At 31.9% G+C, this 14,610-nt stretch overlaps 1 long non-coding RNA gene across 3 annotated transcripts in view; it reads left to right on the top strand.

The window, feature by feature from the left end:
- The window catches only part of LOC107024254, a 22,576-nt gene that overhangs the window by 4,394 nt on the left and 3,572 nt on the right, over window positions 1-14,610 (top strand). Inside the window, exons 2-3 of one of the 3 annotated variants that reach the window (XR_003579627.1) lie at window positions 1,900-1,971; window positions 10,777-11,333. This is a non-coding gene — a long non-coding RNA (uncharacterized LOC107024254). Of the gene's footprint in view, window positions 1-1,899; window positions 1,972-10,750; window positions 11,334-14,610 lie in introns of those variants that run through there. The other 2 variants (XR_003579628.1, XR_001457330.2) reach the window with 2 other exon arrangements.

The following is a 14,610-nucleotide window of genomic DNA, read 5'->3' as shown; positions in this document are numbered from 1 at the left end:
TGATCATGGTGGGGATGTTGACTCGAGCAAGAGTACATCCGGGTACATTTACACCATAGGTGGAACCGTAGTGAGTTGGATGTCCAGGCTTCAGAAGTGTATTTCTCTTTCATCTACTGAAGCTGAGTATGTGGCAATAGCTGAAGCTGGGAAAGAGATGATATGGCTGGCAGATTATCTTGAGGAATTGGGCAAGAAGCAGAGCGAGAAGATTCTTTACTCAGATAGCCAGAGTGCCATACAGTTGGTGAAAAATCCAGTCTATTATTCGAAGACAAAGCACATCAGAAGGCGATACCATTTCACTCGCAGGGCAGTGGAGGATGGTGATATGTGCTTGGAGAAGATAGAGGGTGCAAAGAACCCGGCAGACATGTTGACGAAATGTGTTGATGTTGGGAAACTGAGGTTGTGTAAAACCTCGGTTGGTCTTCTGTATTTGTTGATACAGATGTTGCGGTGTGGTAAAGATGTTGATGATGAAGAGATTTTTTTTGAGAATGTATTTTTTGGATGACTGAGTCAGTCTCCAAGTGGGAGAATTGTTAGGTAGTGGAGCCCGATTAATTTTAGGTTTTCCTATTTATTCTCTATTTTAGGCTTTCCTATTTATTCTCTATTTTAGGTTTTTCTATTTATTCTTTGTAACAAAAAATACTCTGATTTATTAATATAAATATACCTCACCGCCGTGGAAGTTTACTCACGGGGTGTTACCACGAAATATTGGATTTTTCTCTTTCTCTCTCTAGATCTCTCATCTCTTTCTCTTGAAAGCTCTTGTGTTCTTCATTCATCTAGTGTGTGTGCGTGAATTCGATCCTAACACTCTCTTGTGTTCTTGATACTACTAAGATTACTCCACTCGTGAAATAAAACCTTAAAGTTGTCTTGAGAATGCTGAACAGATAAAAAGTTACCTTAAGTGCAATGTAAAAGGCAAAGACCATGAGATATTTTAATCCATTTCTATAACCTATAAATATTTGTGTGCTTTTAAAACTCATGATTTTATTGGTACCTTACATATATTTTCATTAAAGATAAAATATCATACATTTAGTTGCCTTTCATGTCTCGGTAAAAATTGTGCTTCTATCAGTTAACGAGATAATGGCTTCAGTAAGAATTTAAACAAGGAACTGGCCATTGAATAGAAAAGTATAATAGTATCATTGCTGTTACACCTGGCACATAGATTATACTGTGATCATGCTTAAACTTACAATAACTTAATAAGATCATGAACTACATTGCTTTATACAGAATCGCAAAAAAACTTTGACATTGACCATGTTTGTATCAGATGTTGTTTGGTGGTTGGTGCCCTGATGCTTTCTGTACATGTAGCAATCTAAAATAAAATTGTGAACTACCAAAAAAAGACAATTGGGTGTACTAGTGATCTCTCTATGAGGGTTCGGTCCTATTTTAGGCAGCCTTACCTTTATTTTGCCAGAGGTTTTTTCAAAGAGATGAACCCGTGACCTCAGGTCATATGACAACGAGTTTACCAGTAACTCCAAAGCTTCCCTTCTAAAACTAAAATTGCGAACTACTTGGTGTAATACAATCCTTATTGATTAATCATGTGTCCAAGTCATATTTTGTAAGACATTTAACGGTGTTCTAATATTTTTGAAATCTCAAACTTTATCTTTGTGCTTGCATGTATACCTTTTTTGTATTGCTAAAACTTAGAATGTTAGTTTCCTTGTGTTTAACATTGTCTATATCATTTTGTGGAAAATTATTGTGATGGTTCATAATTGTTGGAAGTGCTATTGCACACTATATTGATGGGAAAAATATGACTTTCAACATACTATATGAAGAATTATGCTTTCTTGAAAAAGTACAGGTTTGTTTTCATTCTTTACCTTTTTTATATTCTAACAGCAAATGATCAATATTTATTCGATGGAGGAGGACTGCGGAAGGAAGTGATATGAAAGTTTATTTTGTACTAAGGTAAGTAGTGTTTTAAAAATCAGTATTTATATTAAGGCTCATGATATTGTCTTCTACTTAATAATTGATGGTGGTTCACTGTATTATTTTAAAAAAAATATAATTTTGTGTTGTTAGACATTTGTATTGTTCTTTAGAGCATTCCTAAATTAGGATTTTGTGGAAACAACATTGGTCCCGATGGATAATTTGATTGTCTGACATTGTACTGTCACTTGTAAATTGGCGTAAGTTCCTTACATTTTTCTTTGGTGACTTTTTCTGAATAAACATTGGATGCTATGGTGATTTCTTTTCTTGCATGTATTGATGTTTGTAATGGGTCAAATATACTTGCAAAGGTTGTACGTAGTCGGATAAGTAAACCGAAGTTTGGAGTTTGAGCATGAGAGCTTAAATCTGAATAAGTTGGCCACTAAGTTGATATTAGACACCGAATAGAAAGAAAAAAGTAAATAAATTGGAAAAAGTCGAAATTATATTTTTGAGTTCCATGTGACTTATAATTGACAGCTCAGTCTTATATATATAGGATATTATTGAATTTGGAAATCAATTATCTCATCACTAGGGCTCTATTCCACCTCCTTCTAATTCTGCGAAAATGCTCTCCTCCATATGCACATCCTCTATTCTCTAGCCAATTCGTTCCTCTTAAGATTTTTTCTCTCAATCCCTTAATCTTCCCAATCCAGGCTTCAACTCCAATAGTGGCAATGGATGTGAAATTACTCATGACAGATGCAACTGTTTGGTAAATCTACTCTGGCATATCCTTAATAAATATAGTACTAGTTAATTTCTAAATTTGTTCCTTAAATTGCATAGGAGATTTACTTACTACTCGCTACGTTTTGTCTTAGTTTAATTTGCCAAATTTTTAGAAAATAAAAAACTTGTGGTATTAAACTAAGGAGATAAATAATGTACTCAAATATCATTTAATTCTTTCTTCTTAAGCATGTTGTGTGGGATATTAAAATTAAAGAGTTAACAATTAGGAAGAAGATACTTTCCTTTTGAAAGTGACTAAAAGTGTAAGTGGTGATATTATCAAAAAATGATTGAACAAAATCACTAATATAATTATTAGTATGTTCTACAATACTACTTAAGAAAAAACTGCTTGAAACAATTATATTTCAGTTTAAGGTGATACGTGATGCTTTTGTTTGTGGTGTTGCTTCGAATAATATCATATTTTAACCACTATTTGGACCATTTCGTGATATTGTTCCGGTTCTTGACTTTCTTGAATGGCATTGAAAGATGGCAATGATAATGACAATCCGGAAGTGTCGTAGTTGTTAATGTTGTTAGCAACTGTATGGTGAAGCTAATATTCTGACTATATTGTCACTTTAGATATTTTATTCACTTACGCTCGATGCTTCAGAAAATTAATGAAAACGTATAAAAGTTGGTAACATTTGGATAAAAAACATATTGGATTTATTGTGTTAATTTTCATTTTCGGTGTAAATGCAATCCCGATAAGGTGAATAATAAGTATTGTCTTGAGCGGTTGAGCCTGCTTCTTTGGAATATATAGTCTCGTAAGGACTTTGGTTCACTAAGATACAATTACCAATGCACTAAATTTTTTATCCCGTTTGCATGAAAATTGGGACACCTCTATATTCATGGTCCAGTAGGAACCACAGAGGATAAAATTTCAAAATGGGTAGGCTAAGTATAATATTTGTTATCTGTTAACTTAATTATTACTTAAGATAAGTCAAACAAAACTCTAAAATATTTCAGAATTACGGAGAATCGAAGGAAGATCTCTATAATAAGTTTTCTAGATAGAATAATCTAGAAATGTTCTATAAAATATAAGTCTAGAAAAAGATAGTTAAAAATATCCTAGAAGAGAGTAGTATGTATCTATTTAGATTTTTCCATCACCTCCTATAAATAGAGGTGGTTCATTTTATATGCAACAAAGCAAGAAACAAAATAACCAAGTAAGCAAGAAAGCAAGAGATCAAACAAGTGTGAGTGCTCGAGTAAGGAGTATTGCTGAAGCAAGCAATAACTGTGATCAAGATTGTAAGACCGAAGCAGGTCCTTACTTTGGTATAGTAAAATTCAAGTTGTGAAAAATCAGTAGTGCCCATCGTCTCTGTCCAATCAACGATATTCAACAAGTGGTACCAGAGCTTGGTGGATAAGAGCGAGGTAGTAACTCAAAGAATATCCTACAAGCTATTGTCGAGGGCTATATCGCGAGGCACTTATCAATGATAGTTTTCATAATCACTCTCAATAGCGTTGAGAAGATCAACGCAAGCAACTACAGATCATCGAGCACAAGAATGCAATATTATTTTCTTGGCCATGAATTATTGGATATTATCACTAGATCAGACACCATACCACTAACAGATGATGAAGCAACAAAGAGGTGGAAGGCAACTGGAAAGGCCATGTTTGTTCTCTCTATAACAATTGAGGATGAGTTTCTACAACGGATTAAAAACGCCAAGACACCCAAAGAAGCTTGGAACACCTTGGCAACAATTTTTACAAAGAAGAATGATGCGAGATTACAAAGGCTTGAAAATGATCTTTTGTTGATCTCTCAACAGAATATGACAATCAATCAATACTTCTCAAGGGTAAAACCTTTATCTGATGACATATCAAAATTAGATCCAAAGAATGCTATCACATAGATAAGAGTAAGGAGAATTATTGTTCATGGTCTAAGACCGGAGTACAAAGGCATAATCACAGCCATACGATGGTAGAGCTCAGAACCAACTTTATCTGAGTTGGGAAATCTGTTGGAAAATGAAGAAGATTAGGATAAGACATTATAAAGTCTTACTATAAAAGATGAAGATAAGGTGCTCTTCAGCAAAAGGCAAACCTATCAAAAAAGAGAAGCGGAGAGAAGCTTATAGCCAGGGGGAGACCAAGAGATCCAACATCAAAGAACTCAACAACAAAACAAGCAGGCGAAAGGCTTCAACAACTGACAAATGCAGAAGTGCTACAATTGTGGAAAGAAAGGACACTACGCTAGAGACTACTGGTTTAAGAAAGTTTAAGGTAATGTAGAAACTTCTACTCAAAATAGGAAAGATGAAGAAGAAGTTTGGAATTTTGAGACCTCTTATGTAGTTGAAGAAACTAATCAACAAGAGGATCTTGTCCCCTATCACTCTAACAAAGAAGAGGAGATCGCACTTACAACTATAAGTGAGAAATTTGTAGATTATAAACATTATTTGATCGTTGATTCAGAATGTTTTGATCATATAATCGGCGATGAGAAAACACTGATAAATATGAGTGAGTAGAAAGGCAGTCAAGTAGTGGTGACTGCAAATAATTCAAAAAAGTCAATAACTTATATCGGCAAAACGGTGGTCATGCCTCATCACAACTCAAGACAAGTGGAACTTCAAAATATCTACCATGTTCCACGTATGAATAAAAACTTATTATCTGTATCACAACTAACAGATTCTGGTAACTATGACTTGTTTAGGTCAAATGACGTAAAAGTATATCAAAACTTAAAAGTTACAAGCATACCAATAATAGAAGGGAGAAGGTTAGAATCAATATACGTCATGCCAACTGAGACAACTTATGTGGTACTCGATGAAGCACCAATATGGTTGTACAACGAAGTCTCATTGTCAGATTCAAGAAAATTGGAGCAAGAGCTACAATATAAACTTGAAAGAGAAAATAAGAATTCATGGAAAATAAGAATTCATGGAAAATAAGAGTACATGAAACCCCAGAACTCATGAAACCCCAGAACTGTTTCAAGAAAAGTCCAAGAAGCTCTTCAACCTCAACTAATAAGGAAGAAACGCTTGAAATGCTCAAATTTCAAGTATATAGACGCAACATTATCAGAGATGGTTAACAATAAAAATGATAATATCTTTGAAGAAGCTTCAAAGAGTAGGGATCGAAATAATTCGATGAAGGAGGAGATTTAGAGGGCATGGACTCCATCATGCTTGCAAAGCAAGAATCACTCACAACAGACGCAAAGGAAAAATTAAGTTGGTGTTGAAGCGGAGTGTTAAAAATTCATCATCAACTTAATTATTACTTAAGATAAGTCAAGAAAACTCTAGAATATTCCGGAATTGTGGAGAATTGAAGGAAGATCTCTAGAATGAGTATTCTAGATAGAATGGTCTAGAAATGTTCTAGAAAAAAAGATAGGTCTAGAAAAAGATAGTTTGGAATATTCTAGAAGAGAGTAGTATGTATCTCCCTAGATTCTTCCATCAGCTCCGATAAATAGAGGTGATTCATTTGACATGTAACCAAGCAAGAAACAAAGGAATCAAGTAAGTAAGAAATCAAGATAGCAAACTAGTGTGAGAGCTAAAGTAAGGAGTTTTGTTGAAGCAAGTAACAAGTGTGATCAAGATTGTAAGATCGAAGCGGGTCCTTACTTTGATATAATAAAATTCCAAGTTATAAGAAAACGATAGTGCTCGTAGTCTCCCACCAACAACAATATTCAACATTATGAAGTGCAGAAAATTCTTGAAATCAGAGATTGTTGATCTATGTCTAAAATGTTTGATTATGGAATTGTCTTAGGCACTTAATATACTATAATAAAAGTAATTAACTATGCATATATTGTACATACACAATCCAATATTGTCTGTATAAACTTTAGTATGTATTGGTGTTTGATTTTATCTGTCTTGATTTAAGAATAAATCAATATTATTAAAAGGTAGTATATGAGTTTTATCCTCTTTGCATGGTACAAAAAAATTTGCCTATATGTAGTTGAACTGTGTAATTTATATTGTTATTACAATAAAAAAAAAAAAAGCAAACAACAAAACCAATCATGGTGGGCCATGCTTAGCACAGGCCATGGCTAATCTAGTTTTTACTATAATTTATGTTGTTGTGCTATATTTATTATTAATGTTCTTGGGAATTACTTTATTTGACAATCCATCTTCTGCTTATTTATATTGCTTCATCTTGCACTCTCAATTGTTAGATTAATTTTATATTTAGTTTGATCTCTCGGCCATGTTTTTTTTTGGGATTTGTTTTGTTATTTTTCACCTAATTAAATATTACTTTCTTGTTTAATTTGATTACTATATCATTAAGTTTGTTTGACAAGTTAGAATTGTGCAATGAAAAAATCTCTCTGTCGGTTTTGGAAGCCTCCCAGTGATAAAAGACAAAATTTAATATAAGTTCATATATTTTGTTTGTTAAAATTGACCTATGAAGAAATAAACGTCGATTTCTAAGATCTTTCATGTAAATAAGATGGATTTTTATTTTAATATTTGATTCATTTATTTTTATTTATATTTATTTATTACTAATATTGTTTACTAAATGTCTTTACAAGTACACATAATTGCTTCACATTGAAGCCATTTGAATAAAGCTTGAATTATACTCTTTATTCATTTCAATGTTGCGCCGTCTCAAAGGATGTCAACAAGGTGCTCATGTTTTCTAAATAGTTGTTAATCTAGACAGAGGTATGTGACTAGCCCTTGCTTCCGGTTGGATTTTGGCCCTTTTTTCTCTCTTCATATTTAGATATATAAAAGTCCAAAGTTTTGGGTCTTTCTTCCTTTCCTTTGTGGATTAATTTAGCCCAATTTGAGTAGCTCACTTTGCACATAAGCCCAATACTATGGTGCATATGTATTACTTTCATTTAGGTCTTATTTTAGAAGAATCACAAGAGATTAAGAGCAGCCATATCAAGAGAACAGTAATATAATGTGGATTTCCGCAAAAGCCCTAATAGTCTATTTCAAATCAAGATTCTCGCTTCGTTTCTTATTCGACTGAGCTAGTTTTTTGATAGCTTGTTCCCTTCAACTTAATCTTTGAATTAGAACCGAGAAAGGGTGATTTGGAGTCATGTAGATCGAGATTTCTCATGAACAGTAGTTGCGATTTGGTATTTTTACATCTAGTTTTTGTTACTATCTTGTAGTTGTGTTGCTCATTATTTGACAGTTTCTTGCTGGTCATTTTGGCGAACACTTTATAACTCTCGTTTTACATTGGATCTTTGTCCTTGTGGTTTTTACTCTTCACATCGAAGAGGTTTTCCACGTTAAAAATTGGTGTCTTGTGTGTCAATTTATTTTTCTTGCTTTGTTAATTTGTTTGTTGCCCAAGCAGTTCGTTCTTGCATTATTTTATCTTCTTCTGGTTCAAATAGAAGTGAAAGTTTTTACTTAGATTTTCTTCGGCTATTGCCATGTCATGCACATTTATTTTGTGCTTGTCTTTCCCAATAACTCATTATTTCTTACTAGTATATATATGGATTTGGGCTCGTTGAAAAAAGTTATGAAAATGGTTTCATCAAAAGTGACACGTAGAAATGGAGACATATTTGTAGTTCAAAAACTTAGTCTTTGGTCGGCAGTGTTCTTTGTTCATGTTTGTGCTTAGGATAAGATGATATATTTGCAGCCAGAGTAGGCTCCAAATTACAATATAGTTAGTGGGGTGAGAATATGTCGATGGAACAATATGAAACAATTGGGTGTAATTAATGTGAGGGACACTATATATAGACCCATCCAGATTTTTTTCGATGGAGGCCATACACTTTGGTTGTGGAAGGTTGGTTGATTCCCAAGTTTTACAAGGATAAAAAAGAGTGGACAATAGTTGGATGGAAAAATTTTGATATGTTAATGGAGTCTTTCGTTCGATGCCCAATATATGAGCTTGTTAGATTTGATTGTCAAGAGCCCTATCGACCAAATAAGATAACAATGCAATTTGGATATGATTTAGACTTCCCTAAATGGATTCCTTGCTCACTTCAAGTCCTGGTATGACTATAGTTGACCTATCTATTCTGATTTGAGGTTATATTATCCGACTAGGATGTTTAACATGATGTAAGTACAAAATATTTGAAAAGATGGAGAAACGAAACTAATCGGGATTTCTATGATGTTCTTCCTGATCTACCAAAAGAATATCAAGTGGAGAATTACCTTAAAGTTCCTCATGATTTTTCTCCTCATTCGATAGGCCACTGTTTGACAAACCTTCATAGATGAATTCTCTTTGTCATTTTCTATTGTGCAGTATGCTTCTACTTCGAATGAGGAGTAAAACCAGGAGAATTTTGAGGTAATTCTCCACTCGACATTCTTTCAGTAAACCATGATGAACATTATAAACATCCAGATTAGTTTCGTTTCTCCATCATTTCAAATGTTGTATAGTTACATCTGGTTCAAACAGCCTAGACGGATAGTATAACATAAAATTGGAATTGATAGGTCTGCTCTAGATGTACCAGGCAAGATCTGGACATGAAGGCAAGCAAGGAATCCATTTCGGGAAGTCTTAATCATATTCAAACTGCATTGTAACCCGATTTTGGTCGATAGTGATCTTGACAATCAAAATCAACAAGCTCAGATGCCCTCAAGAATCAAACGAAAGACTCCATTTCTACATCCATAATTTTCCCTCAAACTATTGTCCACTCTTCTTTATCCTGGTAAGACTTGGGAATCGACCAACCTTCCACAACCAATGTGTATGGCCTACATTGAAAAATCTCTTTGGATGAGTCAATAGCCCTCACATTAATTACACAATCTTGTTTCATATTTTTCCATCGGTGTATTCTCAGTCGACTAAATATATTGTGATTTTGGACCTTCTCTTGCTACAAAGATACCATCATCTCCCAAGCCCAAACTTGAACAAAGAACAATGGCGACCAAAGACTATGTTTATGAATGCCAAATATGTCTCCATTTCTAGTGGATGGCATTATCATAACCTATTTCATCGAGCCCAAGTCCCTATATATACTAGCAAGAACAACAGGTGCTATTGGGATTAAAAAACACAAAATAAATGTGCATGAATGAGCAATAGTCGAAGAAATCCCAAGCAAAACTTGATCTTTTATTTGAACCAAGAGTAGACTAAATAATGCTAGAACAAACTGTTTGGGCAACAAATAATTCAACAAAGCAAGAAAAATAAATCAAGACACCAAATGTTAATGTGGAAAACCTCTTTGGTGTGAAGAGCAAAAACCACAATGCATAAGATCCAATAAAATCAACAAGATTTATAAAAGTGTTCTCCATAATGGCCATCAACAAAGTGCGAAAAACTAGAGAAATAAAAGAAGTAAAAACACCAAATCGCAGCTACTATTCAGGAGAAAAAATCTGGAGCTACACGACTCGAAATCACCATTTGTATGTTTCCATTGAAAGGTTAAGTTGAAAGAAACAAGCTATCCAAAAATCAACTCAATCGGATAAGAAACGAAGGGGAAATCGCGATTTAAAATTGGCTGCTAGGGCTTATGCGAAAATCTGCATCAATCGTTGTTCTCTTTATATGGCTACTCTCAATTTCTTGTGATCCTTCTAAAATAAGACCTAAAAGAAAATAATACATATGCACCATAGGAATGGGCTTATTAGCAAAATAGTCAATTTTGATTAAATTAATGCACAAAGGAAATGAAGGAAAACCCAAAACCTTGGACTATTACATAGGAAGGGAAAAAAGCTCAAAAACCCAACAGGAGCAAGTGCTAGTCGCATACCGCTAGAAAGATTAACAAGTATTGAGAAAACAAGAGCACCTATTTTACATGGAAACACAAATCTTGATAACCAAAGAAAAAAGAAAAGCTTCATCTTCAAAATCCTTACAACTATTTATGGAAAAAATTCAACCACCTACTGTAATTATTAGTATTTAATCTGATAAGATTCCTTTGTGCATTTTCAAGATTTTCTTTAATCTCTACAAACTCAGGGGATCGAAGGGGGAAAACAAAGTCACGCAGAACAGAGAACTTCCCAAAATCATCACGTCTTCAAGAATAACAATAGCCTCATCCCACAGAAACACAAAATTGTTAGTCTCGTAGCACCACTTTTCTACCAACCCAAAAATAATCTTTTGATATGTCTGGACTCTATAAACTAAATTCTTGATAGCTCTATAAATCCCTGCATCTTTCCATATAACCTCAATCATTTCAATCCATTCTTTCCATTTCATTTTTGATCCCTCCATCCATTGCAACCATGAAAGGGGAATTCCAACGACCACTCAGATTCGGATGGAAAAGGAATTGAAGGAGGCTTCAAATTTGTTCTTTCTTTCGAAGCATCAATTGGATTTAAGAAATAGGAATTTCTGTGTTGTGGGATTCAACCAAGTTGTGAAACCAACATCTTGTCTGTTTCATTCATGTTTGGATCTTCGGTTAATTCTTTAAAATGCATAATTCACCTTGTTTTAGAAAAAGCAAAGAGTGAATTTGATTCTTTTAGAAAAATAAAAAGTAACTCTTGTGTGTTTTTCTTTATAAGTTTAAAATGGGAATGACGACTACAAATGATTTTGGAAGCGTATGGTTTACTTGCCATAATCTTGTTTGTCCTTTAGTGAGTATTAACTTAAGATTATATGTTGGCTGAAATGGAGGAACTATTTTTTTCAAGGGGTGCTATAAGATGAAAAAAATACAAATACGAGTAAATTCAGGAATTGTATAAATAGAATGTATATATCTATAGAACTTTTAACCTATCTACACATACATCTTTCGAATACCCATGGTTCTGTCATTGATGACAATGAATATTATTTATACTTTACGTGGATGAGCATTTAATCCTTAACTCCAATAAAGGAAGACGATTATTGTAGACTATCTGTCAATGTAAAACTTGTGAATTCTGATGGAAATAACCTAAAAAAATATAACAATCTTTATAATGATTCTATATATTCACTCAATAGTATTCCATTGATTCTTAATGTGATTTAAAAATTTATTCAAAAAGATTCTAGATAAAACACTTGTTTGGTGGGGTATCTTTTATAGAAAAAATATAAATTTCGATCGTCAATAATCATTTGTTATAATATTTAGAGATGTAAATAGCACGTAGTATCTATACCGTTTTAGTGGAGCCATGTAAGTAGACTCTTTTTGAATACGTGTGGCTCTGCCACGGTTTATTACTTAAACTTTTATGTGCATATGATATAGGAAAACAATTGTAATAGGCTGACAATCAATTTAAAAGCTGGTGAATATAGTGGTAAGTATAACAAAATGAAATATCACATGTTATGAGGTTCATACTATATCATAAGGTACATACTTATATTACTTGAACTTCTCCTGCATAAGCCTTCAATTCTAATCCCCGGTAGAGGAAAAGGATTGTAGTAGGCTAACAACCAATATAATATCAGTGAATTTAATAATGGAGATAACAAATACAAACATGACAGTTTTTTTAAAAAAAAAGTATATAAAGAGTCAAATAAATATTATGCATATAAAAAAAACTTTTCGCCTATCAACATATTATACTTCTTCAATGAAGTTGTGTGAGTTGACACCTTTTGAATACATGTGATTCCTCCATTGATGATGATAATACTATTTAAATTTTAGGTACATGAGCTTTCACTTCTAAGCCCCGGTAGAGGAAGACGATTGTAGTAGGTTGACTGTCAATGTAAAACTAATGCATTTGATGATGAAAATAACAAAATAAAATATGAACATTCTTCTAATTATGACATATATTCTTTTATAGTATTTAATTAATTCATAATATTATTTTAGAACTTATTTAAAACATTCTTAAAGAACTATTTTTTTCAGTGAGGGGTAACTTTTATAGAGAAAATATGAATTCGTTTTGTCATTATTGGTTTGATATAATATTTAAGGATTTAACAAAACATATTTTATCGATAATTTTCAATGAAATGGTTCTAGATGACTCTTTTAGCCACTAATAGTGACATGTATTACTTAAACTTCACGTGAATGAGCTTTTAGTCTTAGCCTGATAGAGGAAAATAATTAAGTTTACTGTCAACTTAAACCTGGTGAATTTGGTGATGGGAATAATAAAACAAAAAAAATGGCATGTTCTATGGTTCATATTGTGTCATAAGGTACATCTTGATATTACTTGACTTTACGCTAATAACCTTTTAGTCGTAATTCCTGATAGAGTGGTTAGCTACTAATAAAATTGGTGACAATGATAACAAAACAAAGCATGTTAGGGTGTAAGATTCATATTATACCATCATTTACACATTGATATTAATTAAAATTTACATGCGTAAGCTTTTAGTCCTAAATACAGAGGAAGACAATTACAATAGACTGATTGTTATAAAGCCGATGAAACATGTGTAAGAATCCTTCTAATTACAACATATATTCACTCAGTAATATTTAATTAATTCATAACGTGAGTTTACAAACTATTATTTACCATTCTACGAAAACACTTATCATTTATTTTATTGTAGGCTGGGGTTTTTATTTATAGATTAAATAAATAAATTTTGATTGCCATTAATCATTTGTATAATATTTAAAATATATGTATGTATACACGTTTGCCCAAGAAATTCTCCACAGGATATATACAAATAGTATGAAAGATATTTTGCATTTTTTCAACCCATATTTGAACTATGATTTCAAATATTTTAATAATGTTATTCAATATTAGTAACTGAATTCTGAATTAATTTTAGTGATAAGACACAGATATTCCTCTAGACTATGATTGAAATCACAGAGACAAACAAACTTAAATATGTTTCTATAACTCCCTAAACTACATGGAGATTGTGTTCTCTCTCTTGAAGATTAGTAATGAGTGAACAAATTTGACACAAATCATTTTTAATTGATTACTTTAAAATTAGTTAGTGCTAATATATATTAATATTAAAACTTACATATCTTTAATTATTTCCATTTCTTTCTTTGCAAAATAATTCTTTAATTTCTTTCTCACTTTAAACTTTTTTTTTCTTTTATTAATTTCTTATGTTTTCACTTTTAATTATTTTAAAAAAGTATGCATATTTTTTTTAAAATAATTTAAAATTGTCCTTTATGTTTTTATGTTTTATTTGATTTTCTTCACTTATTTTTATATTCGTTCAACATTAACTTATTTTTAATACGATTGATTGAATCAAATTTAAAATAAAATAAAAAGGAAACACAAATAAAATAAAAAGAGTAAATAAAATCAATAGAAAAATAAAAGAGAAAATATTGAATGAAGGATAAATAAGCTTTAGATATTTATTCATACAATCAATGAACTTTGATTAAAATTGTTGAATTTGTCTTTCTAGGCTATATACAAAAAGTGTGAAAGATATTTTGAATTTTTGCAAGTGATATTTGAACTATGAATTCAAATATCTATTATAGTGATATTAAACATTAGTAACTCATATTTGAATAAACTTATATAGATTTTGTATATTTGTCAATACAATCAATGAATTTTGCGTACTTCTGAATTTGTTTTCTAGAGCTATAATTAAATCAATATGGCATTTTTGTTTTTATGTAAGATAAAGTTAAAAAGGTTTAATAGTTGTATATTTTCCTCTCATGAAAAATTAATTTCAAAAACAATCCACCAACCTCTTAGCCTTAGAATTCATTCAGAACTTGCTTTCATTGTAAAATTATACTTCATATATATGTTATTATTTCTAATATATCTATATTGGGTTTTTATTTTTCATATGTTTAGTTAATTTTTCAAGAATAACTTCTCATATATATATATA

This window comes from Solanum pennellii, chromosome 7, assembly GCF_001406875.1.
Source record: "Solanum pennellii chromosome 7, SPENNV200".
NCBI lineage: Eukaryota > Viridiplantae > Streptophyta > Magnoliopsida > Solanales > Solanaceae > Solanum > Solanum pennellii.
The sequence above is the reverse complement of the archived record's forward strand: the minus strand, read 5'-3'. Positions and strand labels throughout refer to the sequence as shown.